Below are 12,013 nucleotides of genomic sequence, written 5' to 3'. Positions count from 1 at the left end.
ATGAGGAAGCTAAAGTTTGGAGACATTAAGCTACCCAGGATAAGTAAGCTGGATTTTGAATCCATCCTGACCAGTCCTAAATCCTCATAAAGATGTTACATACACTGCTTCTAAGAAAGAAGGCATTGCATTAGCCAAGCTACAGTGTGCACTGGATTTTGAGACCTTTCACTGTCATTGAAGTCAGATGGTCACTGTCAAATCCCAGGTTCTCTGCCACTTGCTAACTGTATCAGGAAGTACAAACCCACCAAAATTTAGTGGCTTAAAAAATGAAGCAATTATTTACCTCAGATGTCTGTGGGTCATCTGAGTGAGTCTGCTAATCTGGATGGTTCTGAACTGGAGCAGGTTTGGCCGATCTCAGCTGGACTTGCTCAGGCATCTGTGGTCAGCAGGTGGGCTGTCTGGGGGCTGCCTGGTCTAGGACAGCTGCATTCATATGTCCAGGGGCTGGCTTATGCAGGACGGCTTCAGCCACACCTTCAGTGGATGGCTGGCTGTTGATCACAGCAGGAACTGGGCCACATGTCTCATCTTCCAGTAGAATAGCCTGGACTCATTCATAAGCAACCACAGGATTCCAAGAAAGCCAGAAGCAGCCTTTAAGGTCTCTTGAAGCCTAGGCTCAGAGCTGACATAACTCGTTTCTGCCACATTTTGCTGACCAAGGCTAATCACAGAGCAAGCCCTGATTCCACCTCCTTTTTTTTTTTTTAAGAGAGAGACAGGGTCTTGCTGTCGCTCAGGCTGAAGTGCAGTGGCGCAATCACAGCTCACTGCAGCCTTGAACTCCTAGGTTCAAGGCATCCTACCGCCTCATCCTCCCGAGTAGCTAGGACTACAGGCATGCACTGCCATTTTCGGCTTGATCCCACCTCTTGAAAGCAGCTGCAAAGTCACATCGCAAAGGATGAGGTTACAGGAACGGCAAACAATTGTGGCTATTTCTGTCATTGAGTTACCACACTATGTGACTGAAGGCAGGTTTCTTAACCTGTCTATGTTTTCACTCATCTGTAAAATGAAGATAACATTACAATTGTTGTGTCCTAGCTCAAAGGGTTAATAGTTCACGAAAAGCACCTGGCTTACCTTAACTGCCCAGAAAATATCAGCCTGGTGATGCTCTCTACGGTCTTTCCAGCCTGAAAGTCTTATGAATTTGCATGGAAGAGAGTCCAGACTGATTTATGTGGCTCCTCAGGGAAGGACGTTGGCCCTGATTTTCTCACTCTTGATTTCATACTGTTCCAGTCAACACAGTTCTGGTTGTGAGGTACAGAAACTCTCGTAAGCTAGCTCAATCCAGGAATGAAAGCTACTCTTTGACCCTGCAGATCTACTCCATCCTCTCCCCTCTTGACTCCCTTTTAAACAGATTTTTTTTTTTGAGACAGAGTTTCACTCCTGTTGCCCAGGCTGGAGTGCAATGGCGCAATCTCGGCTCACCGCAATCTCTGCCTCCCAGGTTCAAGTGATTCTCCTGCCTCAGCCTCCTGAGTAGCTGGGATTACAGGCATTGGCCAGCACGCCCTGCTAATTTTGTAATTTTAGTAGAGCTGGGGTTTCTCCATGTTGGTCAGGCTGGTTTCGATCTCCTGACCTCATGTGATCTGCCCGTCTCGGCCTCCCAAAGTGCTGGGATTACAGGCATGAGCCGCCGCGCCTGGCCTCTTGACTCCTTTTAAGTCTCCTCGAGAACATGGCCTGGCCAAGTAGCCTCAACCAAGGAGTCCAATATGACTGTTGAGCTCTGTTCATTAGAGCTAATGCACCAATTCCCAAATCTAAAGAGAGAACCTGATTGGTCCGGCACATTTCTTCTTAAAAGGTCAGCTTAGTGCAATCTGCCAGGTTAGGAGGGAAGCCAGTCTTGTGGGGAAAGAGCAGCTTTACTTGGACAGGAGAGGCTGCAAGCAAGGACAGTTCCTTCAGAAGATGGCTGTGAGCCAGCAAAGACAATGCTTTACATCTCCTGGACATATGTCGCCTTCTCTACGATTGGAATTTACCTTTCCATCAAATAGTGAAAGGACTCAACTTCAAGGACCTTATAAAATACATCTCCTCTCTCTACATTTCTTAATAAAGTGGATGCAGGGGGCTATTTCTCCCACCCACTCACCAAATAGCTACCTCATGCTTTAGCTCTAACATAGGCATATTATGCTAGGACTGCATATTATGGTCTGTCATTTTCATGCCTTAGCTCTAACATAGGCATATTATGCTAGGACTGCTGTCAAAAAAAGTGCCACAGACTGGGTGGCTTAAACAACAGAAATTTATTTTTCTTGCAGTTCTGGAAACTAAGTATCTGAAATCAAGGTGTTGGCAGAGTTGGTTCCTTTTTTTATTTTTTTTATTTTTATTTTTTAAGTTTTTGTAGACACAGAGGTCTCACTCCGTTGCCCAGGTTGGTCTCCAACTCCTGGCCTCAAGGAATCCTCCCGCTTGGCCTCCCAAAATTCTGGGAATACATGCGTGAGCCACTGCGTCTAGCCAGGGCTGGGGTTTTTTCTGAGGGCTGTCAGGGAAGGATCTTTTCCATGCCTATCTTCTTGACTTACAGATGGCCATCTTCTCCCTGCGTCTCCACATCATCTTCCCTCTGTATATGCTGGTGTTCAAATTTGCTTTTCTTATAAGGACACCAGTACATACAATTAGGATCTACCCTCCTGACCTCATTTTAAATGACCTCTGCAAAGACCCTATGTCCAACCTTGGTCACGTTCTAAGGCACTGGGGGTTAGGGCTTTAACATATGAATTCTGAGGGAGTCACAATTCAGCCCGTAGCAGGAGGAAAACAGTCATCACTATAAACTACAAAATGCAAGTAGTATCTCAACCTGTTCTTTCCTGGGCTTATCCACAGTTCTGCATTTCGGAATGTCTTTCAGTCCCTAAGAATATTCAGTAACTACTTAACTGACTCTCTGTGGTCTGTAATTTTTTAAAGTTCCAAGTCTATGAAAAGGGTGGTCATACTGGATACTTTTTGAAAGCTTTTTATATTGTGGCGAGTTTATCTTATGTTTAATCAAATAGCATTTTGTTTACACATTGCCGAAGGCAATGGTTTTCAGCTAGACAGTAGAATCACCTGGTGTTTTCTAAAAACATCTGTTTTTTATTGGTCTGTTCAAAGAAAGAAAAAAAATCTATGCCCCCAGCTCTACCCCCGAAGATTCTGATTTATTCAGTTTATGGTGAGCTACAGGCACTGTTCTGTTTTTAAAAAGCTTCCCAAATGATTCCAAAATGCAGTCAGTTTTGAGAACCACTGGCCTCAAGCAAGGGGGAAAGGAGGTAACCAACTCTTATGAAGAACCTCTACCTGCCAGGTTCTGAGGTCAATACTTTTCTATATAATCTAATGTAATTTTCAGAGCAATCCTATGAGTATTAATATTACATCCCCCATTTTGTAGATAAGAAAATTGGGGCGTAAGATTTATTTGCTCAAGTTTCACAAGTTGTGGAGGCAGAAGTTCAAATAATGGGTTACAGGACCCTGGTAGGGCTGGAGATTTTTCCATCAGAAGGTCGACAACCATCATGTGAATACATTATCTCTATTTGTCTGAACAGACTAGGCTATGCTGCTGTAACAAACCCCCAATACCCAGTCTTAACATAACTTTTCAGCCATTGAGGCTTCTTTGGGCCCTCAGTGATTCTCTAGGGCAATTCGCCTCTAAGTGGTGACTCAGGGAGCCAGGGTGCTTCCTCTTTTTGGCCATATACAAGAAATGTGGCTAGGTACAGGAAATGTGGTAGAGTAAATAGGTGTTTTGGTGAGCAGTAAATGTTTCTTCCATGTTACCTTACCAAAAGCCATCTTTTTTGGAGAACCTATTCAAGAAGATTGGAATGCACGTTTGACTCCACAGGCCCTCCTTTTCCACCACACAGTAAAGCTTACGGTCCATCCTTCTGTGCCTTGGATTATTAAAAAAGTCAAGGCAGGTCGGGCGTGGTGGCAGACACCTGTAATCCTAGCACTTTGGGAGGCCGAAGCAGGCAGATCACCTGAGGTCAGGAGTTCGAGACCAGCCTGGCCAACATGGCAAAACCCCATCTCTACAAAAAATACAAAAATTAGCCGGGCATGGTGATGTCAAGGCTGCAGTGAGCAGTGATCACGCCATTGCATTCCAGCCTGGGTGACAGACCAAGACCCTGTCTCAAAAAAAAAAAAAAATTGTAATATGTTTTAGCTATCTTGATCTAATTTTAGTTATGAATGTTAAAAATTGAAAATATAGACCTAGGTGTTACTACATACGCTTTTGGAATATTTAAAAAAAATTTTTTTAAATATAGACTGATTAGCTTGGACTTCTCACTAAGTTAATTTCTTAATTTGTAGTCTACTCACACATTTATTTCCCCTCCTGTTTCATAGCTTATGCATCCAGCTATGAAACTGCAAGTATGCAATTTACAGCCAACAAGATAATATATTGCTGTGCTTATGTTACACATATACCCAAAGGTTAAACACCTTTCTGATCATACAGATAGATTTGCAGACTTTTAACAACTTTCTTGAAAAATACTCGCCCAAAGACACTTGAGGGACAACTTAAAAATATAATAATTTTTTAATATTTTATATTTACATTTTATTATTTATACTTTTTATATTTACATTTATTTTATATTTTTAAATTTTTCAGTTTACAAACACAAGGATTTTTTTTCTGATCTTTTTCGGCCCACCTTTAAGATATTTCAGGTTTTATAACAAAAAAAGAATTTTTGCTTAAAAGCAATTTTTAAATTTTTATAAAACATTTGTATGAACGAAGGAATATCTTCACTATAGAAACATTAAAAAATAGAGATGAGAATCCATCTATGTTTCTCCCTTCCTAGCCACTATTAGCATTTTAGTGTATTTCCAAACTGGCTATTTTTAGATGAAAGAAAATGTGTAGTTGTCTCTGACTATTCTCCTGCAAGGTTATTTGGTCTAAGAGTATTTTTTAAATGTCTTTTTGGATAGACATTTTCATTTAGCTAGTATTTTAGTGATTATATTTCATGCAACAGCTGTGAGGTGAAGGTTCAGAAGAAACCAGGGAATTCGTTTGGTTGATGGTAATTTACATTTTCTCCCTAGTGGGATGGGAAAAAAGACTTAAGAAAAATTTAAGGAAGAAACAGAAAAGAGACATATGTAGTGGTCCTAAATATAAAACATGTAAACTCAATGAAAAAAAAAATTACAGAACATAAAATTGGAGGTAACTTATTTTTATTCCTAAATAATTAAAGCAAAAGCTTGCATCTTTTTTTAAGATCCTGATTTTCCTAAATATTCACCACAGTAAATAGCTATAATTAGGATTCATCACACGTAATCAGTTTCCAAATTATTTCATGAATACATTATCTCTTGCATTGAGCCCCCCTTTTTTCCTCACAAGTCAATCTTCAAGCCAGTTGAAGTTTCACAATGGTCCTTTAAATCAATACTTGTAGCTCACAATGTCTGTATGTCCCGGGTACGCATGTCTGGCTCCCTTTGATCTATTAAATGTTTTAGTTCCATATCTTTTGGGCATTTAAATCATTTTGATTCAGCATGTGCTCTGAAGGTAGAAGTATTTCAGGAGCCCTCTCGCTGCATGTTAAGTGCTGTTCTCTGACTCCCAGCCAGAGCTTGGATGTTGGCAGGGTTGATGGCTCAAATGTAGTGATTTCATTTCCAACCTTTGCACACTAAAAGTACATAGCCTAAACACAAAAGTTCCAGATTTTTCCTCTTAGAAGCACAACTTAACATTGCCACAAATAAAACAATCTTTAAAACGGGAAGAAATTTGAAAATAAAATTGCAATGCTGTCACAACAAAATATTGGGGATATTAATGCTGGTTTGTGAGGTTTGGTCGCTGAGAAACTGTTAAAAAGTCATTGTTGGAGTATTTCATTTTTTTCTACTTTTATTTTTTAAAGAGAATGGATGTCTTAGGTTGGGCTGCCCCTAAAACAGACCCTGAGTAAAGGATATGAGGGCAAGTGGTTCATTTGGGAGGTGAAGCCAAGAAGAATGAGTAGGGGAGTGGGGATATAAGAAAGGGAAGGGAAGGAAGCTAGCAACGGTACAGTTTCAAGCAGGTTGCTGCTGTGGGACCTAGTGCTCAACTCTAATGGAGAACCTAGAGATAAGGTATAGAACACACCTCAGAGGTATCCCACCAAAGGGCCAAGGGAACAGGGGTATTATTCACCAACTCCCATCTATGTCTAGCCAGAAACTATTCACAGGGGTGTTAACTATTTGTCACTTCCAGACCACCTCCAGCGTGAGTCATGAGAAAACCCTCAGGTGGAGGGTTACAAACATTCGCAGGAAATTGCCATTGGCACGTACTGGAATGCTGAGTGCCAAAGCCATACAGTGTTTGTTCAAGGAAGGTGGTTAAGAACATGGGTTTCGAGTCACAGAGACCTCATTTAAGTCCTGCTTCTGCCACTTATGTGTGATAGTGAGCAAATGACTTAATTAGTCTCAGCATCCATTTCTTTATTTGTAAAATAAAAATAATATTAGAACCTACCTACTAGGCCTTTTATGGCATTGTAAGTATAAGTGAGATACTGTCTATAATCTGCACACAAGGTGAGTGTTCACCATATGTATCAAATAATTGGCTCAAATGGACATGAGAGAGTAAGTCAGCAAATTTTGTCTGTTAAACTTTTGTGGCAGACAACTCCCGGGTTGCCTGCGAGGGTCACACTTTCTTATAATATAGGTTTCCCCTAATAATGTCTAAATTATGTGCTATCGGTCTCTGGAAGGAACTAGGGTGGACATCAGGACCCATCTAATTCTTTGGAGCCGAGAGGGTACTATGAAGTCTAGAACAGAGAATCACTGAGGCTTGGTGGCTTTGTCTTTGTCGAGTCACATTAATGGCAACTATTTTAGGAACTTCAGCCAAGGGCTTGGAGCAGGACTAGTTCCCTCTCATTGACGTTTGGTTGTTCTAAACATCCATGAGGTAATTTACATCCTTTCAAAAATGTGCCTTTTTGCTGAAGTTAGAAAGAGGATTTCTGTTACTTACAACCAAAGAATCTTAACCAATAAAACCCATCTGTTTTTTATTTGTGTTATTTTTCAGAACTGTATTTTAGGCTGAAGCGTGGTAGGACAATCATGACTCACTGAAATCTCAAACTCCTGGGCTCAAGTGATCCCCCTACCTCAGCCTCCCGAGTAGCTGGGACTACAGGCATGCGCCGCTACACCTGGCGAATTATTATTATTATTATTATTATTATTATTATTATTATTTTTGTAGAGATGGGGTCTTGCTATGTTGCCCAAGCTGGTCTCAAAATCATGGCCTCAAGCGATCCTACTGCCTCAGCCTCCCAAAAAGCTAGGATTACAGGCATGAGCCACTGTGTCCAGCAAAAATCCATCTGTTTTTATTTTATTTTATCTATTTATTTGAGACAGAGTCTCACCCTGTCGCCCAGGCTGGAGTGCAGTGGTGCGATCTCGGCTCACCGAAACTTCCACCTCCCAGGTGCAAACTCCTGAGTAGCTGGAATTACAGGCATGTGCCACCATGTCTAGCTAATTTTTGTATTTTTAGTGGAGAGGGGGGGTTTCATCATGTTGGCCAGGCTGGTCTTGAACTCCTGACCTCAGGTGATTGGCCTGCTTCAGCCTCCCAACATGCTGGGATTACAGGTGTGAGTCACTGCACCTGGCCCCATCTGTTTTTAACCTAATTAATTAACTGCTGAATGCTCTCTTCTTTTATCAATATTTATATATAAATATAATATTTCTTGGTATTTTATACTTGTTCCCAGAGCTAGTAGAAAACAAAACAAAACTCCCACAACCTTTCAGTCCTTTCTGCAGTTATTTTGCTGACTGACTATGCAAAGCTTAGAATATATAGTCATAACTAAATGGATTTCAATCTCATGAAGGTGCCCAATATGTAAACAATTAACTGAGAAAATCAAACTGAAAATTTGTTCTTTCATGGCCTTGGAATGAGATAAATCTAACAGAAGCAGCTTCTAAAAATATAATCAAGATGATCTTGTGTCTTTTTAAAAATAAGCCATTATGAGCAAGATCCTTCTCTTCTTTTCTGAAGTATGGGCTTCCCTTCACTGTAGCCATATGTGCCTCCATCTCTTGTTAAACTCATGTCTTTCTATTCTACTTTCTTGATCCTCTTCTTATCTATTTATCCAGCAATTAAGTCAACTGATACTTATTTAGTGCCAACTGTGAACTGATTGTGGTAGGTGCTAGATCTATAATCATAAAACAAAAGAAAACAAAACAAAACATCGTTCCTAACCTTAAAGAGCCTATGATCTCTTAGTGAGACCAATATTAAATAAATAAGCATTAAAAAATACCTAGTCGCCGGGCACAGTGGCTCACGCCTGTAATCCCAGCACGTTGGGAGGCTGAGGCAGGTGGATCACCTGAGGTCAGGTGTTCGAGACCAGCCTGGCCAACATGTGAAACACCATCTCTACTAAAAATACAAAAATTAGCCAGGCGTGGTGGCAGGCACCTGTAATCCCAGCTACTTGGGAGGCTGAGGCAGAAGAATCACTTGAACCCAGGAGGCAGAGGTTGCAGTGAGCTGACAGCATGCCATTGCACTCCAGCCTGGGCAACAAGAACAAGACTTCGTCTCAAAAAAAAAAAAACAAAACCAAAACCAAAAACCCTAGTCAAGGTATGTGTCACTGCATAGGCATGGGCGCAGTCCTCCCCTACACCAGTGACCAGTATCACCAGCTGTTGAAACTCAGTGGTGAGACCATGAGTGCAGCCTCGTGCCCTGGCTTTTGTAGAAAAAGGAGCACTAGCTGTTGTGAGTTATTTAAGAGGGAGTTTGTAAAGGCTCCTTAGTTGCTGATAAGGTTGTTGAAGAAATAATAAACAAAGGTGGAAAAGTGGTGGCCAACTATGATTCAGTGAAAACAGGAGAGAAGATTGTAAAGACAGCACTGGATGCTTTTAGAGTAGATGTTGTGGTCAACAGTGCTGGAATTCTGAGGGACCATTCTTTTGCTAGGATAAGTGATGAAGACTGGGATATCATCCACAGAGTTCAGTTGCGGGGCTCATTCCAAGTGACCCTGGGAAGTGTGGGATCACATGAAGAAGCAGAAATATGGAAGGATCATTATCACTTCATCAGCTTCAGGAATATATGGCAGCTTTGGCCAGGCAAATTATAGTGCTGCAAAGTTGGGTCTTCTGGTCCTTGCAAATTCTATTGCAGTTGAAGGCAGGAAAAGCAACATTCACTGTAAAACTACTTATCCTAATGCTGAATCAGGGTGGACTCAATTATGCCTGAAGATTTTGTGGAAGCCCCAAAGCCAGATTATGTAGCATCGCTGGTCCTATTCTGGGACCAGACCCTTGTAAGACAAAATCAGCCAGTGACTCCTGAAGCAGTGAAGGCTAACTGGAAGAAGATGTGTGACTTCGAGAATGCCAGCAAGCCTCGGAGTATCCAAAAATCCACTGGCAGTGTAATTGTAGTTCTAAGTAAAATAGATTCAGAAGGAGGAGTTTCAACAAATCATATCTGCCATGCAACATCTACAGGAACATCAGGATTTGCTGGAGCTATTGGCCATACACTCCCTCCATTTTCTTCTGCTTATACAGAACTGGAAGCTATTATGTATGCCCTGGGAGTGGGAGCGTCAATCAAGGATCCAAAAGATTTTAAATTTGTTCATGGAGGAAGCTCTGAGTTCTTCTGTTTGCCTGCCTTTGGAGTTATCGTAAGTCAGAAATCTATAATGGGTGGAGAATTAGCAGAAGTTCCTGGACTTTCAAGGAACTTTGCAAAGGTTCTTTATGGGGAGCAATACATGCAGTTATAGAAACCACTTCCTAGAGCAGGAAAATGAAAATGTGAAACAGTTGTTGCTGATGTCCTAGATAAAGGATCTAGTGTAGTAATTCTTATGGATGTCTATTCTTATTCTGAGAAGGAATTTATGTACTATAATCAGTTCTCTTTCTCGTTGGCTCTGGAGGCTTTGGTGGAAATTGGACCTGAAAGTCAAGGTAACTGTAGCCATACCTAATAGACCACCTGACGCTGTACTTACAGATACCACCACTCTTAATCAGGCTGCTTTGTACTGCCTCAGCAGAGACTGGAATCTGTTACACGTTGATCCTAACTTTGCTAGCCTAGCATGTTTTGACATGTGTACATGGATTATATACATTTAGATTTTTTGCCAGGCATGTTTTATAATGTGTCAAAGATTCAAGATGATTAAGACTTGTTTTGCAAAACCAGTATATCCAGGGCAAACTCTACAAACTGAGATGTGGAAGGAAGGAAACAGAATTAACTTTCAAACCAAGGTCCAAGGAACTAGAGACACTGTCATTTCAAATGCATATGTGACTCTTATGCCAACATCTGATATTTCAGCTAAGACACCCTCTGAAGGTGAGGAACTTCAGAATACTCTTGTATTTGAGGAAAAAGTTCACGGCCTTAAGGATGTTGGGTGTGAGATGGCAAAGAAAGTAAAATGCTGTATTTGAGTGACATATTAATAAAAGTGGAAATATTGCAGCTAAGTGACCTGAAAAGTGGTTCTGGAAAAGTGTATCAAGAACCTGGAAAAGGTTTTGCTGATGCAATCATCATACTTTCAGATGGAGATTTCATGGAGGTAGTTCTAGGTAAGCTTGAACCTCAGAAGGCATCTGTTACTGGCAGACTGAAGGCCAGAGGGAACATTGTGCTGAGCCAGAAACTTCAGATGATTCTTAAAGACTATACCAGGTTCTGGCTGGGTGCGGGTGGCTCATGCCTGTAATCCCAGCACTTCGGGAGGTCGAGGTAGGTGGATCACGAGGTCAGGAGTTCGAGACCAGCCTGACCAACATGGTGAAACCCCATCTCCACTAAAAATACAAACATTAGCTGGACATGGGGGCGGATGCCTGTAATCCCAGCTACTCAGGAGGCTGAGGCAGGAGAATTGCTTGAACCCGGGAGGCGGAGGTTGCGGTGAGCTGAGATTGCACCACTGCACTCCACTCTGGGTGACAGAGTGAGACTCAGTCTCAAAAAAAGAAAGAAAAAGACTACACCAAGTTCCGAAGGGCACACTATATTATTAATAAAAATAGAATAATTACTCTCTTCACCCAAATATGCTTGATTCTTCTGCAGAAGTGATCAGAACTAAGATGCAGAGGAAGTTACTTACCATTTTCAGATGTCGATAACTTTTCAGATTTTTTTTTTTTTTTTCGAGACAGAATTTCGCTCTTGTTGCCTAGGCTAGAGTGCAATGGCACAATCTGGGCTCACTACAACCTCCACCTCCTGGGTTCAAGCGATTCTCCTGCCTCAGCCTCCTGAGTAGCAGGGATTATAGGCATGCACCACCACACCCAGCTAATTTTCATATTTTTAGTAGAGATGTGGTTTCTCCATGTTGATCAGGCTGGTCTTGAACTCCCAACCTCAGGTGATCCACCTGCCTTGGCCTTCCAAAGTGTTGGGATTACAGGCGTCAGCCACTGTGCCCAGCCCAGATTTTTATTTTCTATTTTTTTAATGTATCATTATTTTTGCAAGGAACTATATATAAGCTAGCATATAGTTATCCTTCTGTTCTTAGATCTGCGTCTTCATAATAAAAAATTTTCACTCATCTAGATTCTTTAGAATTTGTGATAGCATTTATAAAAGTTAAAAGGAAAATTAAATGAATAAAGGCCACTTTGATACCTTTAAAAAAATAAAAAATACCTAGTTGGAAATCATGAAATATGTAATGCAGGAATATTGTACATTAAATGAGAGGTTAAAATATGAAGTCTTGTTTAGATTCCAGAGGTAAGAAAAACTTCTCTAAGACAGTGACTTCTATGCTGATAAATGAAGGATAAGGAATAGAGGTTAAATAGGTATAGGAGAAGGAAAGAGCATTCTAGACAAAAG

The 12,013-nt window shown here is 41.1% G+C and overlaps 1 pseudogene; it reads left to right on the top strand.

Moving 5' to 3' along the window:
• The first annotated feature begins 8,118 nt into the window (after positions 1–8,118).
• LOC104662806 lies at positions 8,119–9,975 on the top strand (annotated as a pseudogene).
• The last annotated feature ends 2,038 nt before the right edge of the window (positions 9,976–12,013 follow it).

The sequence above is a fragment of the Rhinopithecus roxellana genome, chromosome 9 (genome assembly GCF_007565055.1).
Source record: "Rhinopithecus roxellana isolate Shanxi Qingling chromosome 9, ASM756505v1, whole genome shotgun sequence".
Classification (NCBI taxonomy): domain Eukaryota; kingdom Metazoa; phylum Chordata; class Mammalia; order Primates; family Cercopithecidae; genus Rhinopithecus; species Rhinopithecus roxellana.
Note: the sequence above shows the minus strand (reverse complement) of the source record. Positions and strands in the feature narration are given on the sequence as shown.